Source organism: Saccopteryx leptura, chromosome 3, assembly GCF_036850995.1.
Source record: "Saccopteryx leptura isolate mSacLep1 chromosome 3, mSacLep1_pri_phased_curated, whole genome shotgun sequence".
NCBI classification, from domain to species: domain Eukaryota; kingdom Metazoa; phylum Chordata; class Mammalia; order Chiroptera; family Emballonuridae; genus Saccopteryx; species Saccopteryx leptura.
Window position 1 is genome coordinate 87,203,111 of NC_089505.1, and position 3,954 is coordinate 87,207,064.

At 55.2% G+C, this 3,954-nt stretch overlaps 1 protein-coding gene across 1 annotated transcript in view; it reads right to left on the minus strand.

The window, feature by feature from the left end:
- Positions 1-2,719, minus strand: part of PLEKHG5 (pleckstrin homology and RhoGEF domain containing G5) — a 54,645-nt gene extending 51,926 nt beyond the window's left edge. The window contains exon 1 of the mRNA XM_066374945.1: positions 2,585-2,719. The gene's annotated coding sequence lies outside the window, so the exon portion shown is untranslated. The remainder of the gene's footprint in view (positions 1-2,584) is intronic.
- Between the last annotated feature and the right edge of the window lie 1,235 nt (positions 2,720-3,954).

Genomic DNA, 3,954 nt, shown 5'->3' on the forward strand with positions numbered 1-3,954 from the left:
TGGCTTCAGCCCAAGATCGCTGGCTTGAGCAAAGGGTCACTCTCTGTGCTGCAGCCCCCCCACCCCCAGTCAAGGCACATATGAGAAAGCAATCAATGAACAATTACGGTGCCACAACAATGAATTGATGCTTCTCATCTCTCTCTCTGTCTCTCTCTCCCTAAAAACAAAAACAAAAGCCAAGTTAATAGCCACCGTATCCAAAACTAAGATTCACTTTGTACCTTGTGAAAAACAATCTGGAATACAGCTGGAACAGAATCAGGGGACTTAGCTCTTCACCTTATGTACTGTTTGAACGTGTTATAATGAAAATGTAGTACCTGTCCGAGCAGAGCCACGGGGGCACACACATGTACGTGTGTGCCTTTATTTATTTACATGCCGATGCAGGCTCCCACCACCCCCTCACCAGCACTGGCACAACAGCCTCCTGGCTCTGTGGCTCTTTCTTTATACACCAGGCTCCCCTCCAACTTCCTGAGTTCACTCTCCAAACTGCTATCAGAAAAGGTTTCCCTAAAATGCAGGCAAGATCGTGCCACCGACCCTGCTGAAAACGCTTCAGTTCTCATGGCCCCAAGGATGAAACCTGAATGGTGTAAGATGTTGTACCAACCTCTCCACGACTGACTGACGGACCTCTGTCCGTCAGGACAGCTCCCCTCCGCCAACCCCCCCCCCACACCCACACCACCCCTTGAACAGCCCAGCCATGCTGCACACACCACTATTTATTTATTTATTTATTTAGTGACAGAGATAGAGACAGGGAGAGGGACAGACAGACAGGAAGGGAGAGAGATGAGGAGCATCAGTTCTTTGTTATGGCTCCTTAGTTGTTCATTGATTGCTTTCTCATATGTGCCTTGACTGGGGGACTTCAGCAGACCAAGTAACCCCTTGCTCAAGCCAGCGACCTTGAGTCCAAGCTGGTGAGCTTTGCTCAAACCAGATGAGTCAGCGCTTAAGCAGGTGACCTCAGGGTTTTGAACCTGGGTCCTCCGCATCCCAGTCCAACGCTCCATCCACCGCACCACCGCCTGGTCAGACCACACCGCAATTTCTGTCTCCTGCCCGTCATTCTCTCTTCCTGAAGTGGCCTTCGACTCCTATGCCAAACCTCCCTCATCTTTGGTGTGAACTTGTCGCCCCACCTTCGCTGTATTTTAACCCACCAACTACTATTCAATTCCTGATCACGAGCTCTGATCGCTTGTCAGTCAGTGAGCTTCTGGGATGGGCATTTATTGACCTTGCTCACCAGCACCGCCCAGCCCCCGACACCTAAGTACAGCACCCAGCAATAAATGCTCAATGAGCATCTGTGGTGATTAAATAAGCAACTACGACACATTCATGCTTGTCAAATAAGTAAGCGGCTTAAAGACACAATCAAGCTGAAGCCGAACAGGTGGCCATTCTCAGCCATCCATGTGGCAGGTATGAATGACTTAAGGGACACTGCACACGGCCTGTGACACCCAGTTCACCCATGCCCGGAAACAATGTCCTCTCCCGCGGGGAAGCTGTGCTGGGCCTTGAACTAACCAGATATCAGTCACTGGGGGCTCGTAAAGGAACGCGCGGACCTGTGAGGTCCACCCTGTGAGGGCGGACGGTAAGCTCATTGTATTGTCTGGCCACCCCCAGCGAAGGGCCCCATGTGACAGGTAAGTGTCGTTTATGGGGTGGGCCAGAGGGAGGAAGTTGGTGGCGCAGACCCCTCCCTGGGAGGGGACAACCCTGCCTGAGGCACCGGTGCGGACACTGGAGGATTTCTCCGGGACTCACTGTCTGCTTCACAGATCCGTCCTGGGCCAGCCACGGGTGGGGCACAGCTAGAGATGAGAATGGGGACACGTATTTGAGCACAGAGACATCAGTGGCCACCATGCCCCAGGTCACTGCTCTGTGGCCAGGATGTCTGGGGCTCTGACTCTGGGGCGCTGGACGTCCCTTTGACTCCACGGACACTGTTCCCGACTCCACAGTCCCCAAACGCGTCATGGCGTATGGCAGAAGCGGACTTAAAAATGTTGGTTTAGGAGGAATCTCATGGCCCTTTTTAAAAATGGCTCCAGAGGCCACCCTGAGGACATGTCCCAGAGAAGCCTCACGGTGGAACACGACCTGTGTGCACAGAACAACACTTTGAAGGGTCTTGGGCACTTCCCCAGTGTGCCCCCTTCACCTACTAGCAGAGCCATTCTGGAGCATATAGATCTTGCTTTTTTCTTTGCAGAGGGCGGGGGGGGGGGGGGGCTGAAACAGAAAGCCTCCCCCCTCTGCCTGCTCAGAAGCCAGGACATCACTGTCACCTTCACCTGGCACTGGTGAGTCAGGGCCGAGGGCTAAGCCCCGGGGGGCTGGGTGACCCTGGCCTTCCTTGCTTTCATGAACTCAGACCAGTGAGGACAAAACGGACACAGCCTGCAGGGGGGCTTCTTAAAGCATCCAGACTAGTTCAGCAAGTGAGGGTGGGGGGATCTCAGCGGCCCCTCCCAGACACCCAAAGTCTCCTCTCCTGGTTCAGTGCCAACAACCCTCCTTTCTGGATAAAAGAGGAAGAAAACATACTCACTGGCTCCAGGACGGAGGCTCAGCCAGCTGCGAGGCGGGGACCCACACTTAGGACTGAATTCATGCTCGAGCTCTGGGGTGGTGGCTCTGTGCCTGGCCCTTGAGCCACGTGCCTGGCCCACAGGTCTGCGTCCCTCTCTGCCCGGCTGCAGTCCTGACACTGGAAAGCTTCTCCCAGACTCAGCCCCGGTTTTTAATTTCTCCAGCTGAACCGTCTGCACAGAAAACCACGGAGCGCTCAGCCTGGCCAACTCACTTCCCTCCGACGCAGGCCCCTCGGGCGCCGTCTATTTCAGCGTAGTAACTGCATGGCTGCCTGGTCTGCACTGCGCTTCCCTGCAGGTGGTTTCCTCCCCTTGGGTTTTCCAAGCCCTGGGACCCATCTGTTCCGGGCAACAGACTTCTCACGCTGCTGGCTGCCTCGGTGTCCCTGCCCTTCCCGGAGAGCAAGGCCAGGCAGACCCTGGTCTCCACAGTCCCAGTGGCAGCCCCCACTCCGTTGGACGCCTTGGCGAGGAGGAAGGCCTGAAAGTTCAGTGACTGCTCCCTGCCTGGCAGACGTTCATAGCCCGGGAGGGGGGGGCGGGGAGGAATCAAGCCAATTCCAAAGGGTTAGAAAAACCCAAGCCACAGTCTGTTGAGCACCACAGCGCGCATGGGCCCGTTGCCACGGCAACCCTTGGCTTCCCAGCCCAACACATTGTCTGCGGGCCCAGCTGTTTGCTTACTCAGCTCCCAGCACTTCCAGATTGGACCTGCTGCCCCTGGCCTCCGAGTGTGCCTCCTTTCAGACTGCCCCTTTTCCTGGCAAAACCTTGGAAATCCCTCGCTCAGCACACCCTTTCTGCAGAGCCCCCCCCGTGCGTCACGTGGCTCCTTCCCCAACAGCACAGATGGCCCCCATATTTATTTTTGCCACTGTTCAGGCTGGGCAGGTCAGTTGTTTCCGCAGCCGGCAGCCCTGGGAGTAGGACTAGGGCTGAGCTCACACCTGCTGGGTGGCTGGGAGGTGTTACAAGCACAGACCCCGGGGCTTTTTTTCCCTTTAATTTGAACTTCTCTGGGAGCAAAGTTTTACTTTTTCCCCTCTAATACACTCTCCAAGGCAGTCCAGAAAGGATACAGTATCCTCTCTCCACCTACACACTGGGTCCCAATCAGAAAAATGAAAACAAAGGACCCTTGCGTTCAACACCAAGGTGGGCTTCAGGCCTGCGCGGGGTCTTCCTGCTTCCCTGCCACAGCACCCCCTGCCGCTGACCCCTCCCACATTTTATTTTACCCGGCGTTTCTGCCATCACCTTTCCTAAGCGCTGAGACGATTTCCGGCAGTAAAATAGTCTACATCTGTAATGAAATCACACCAATCAA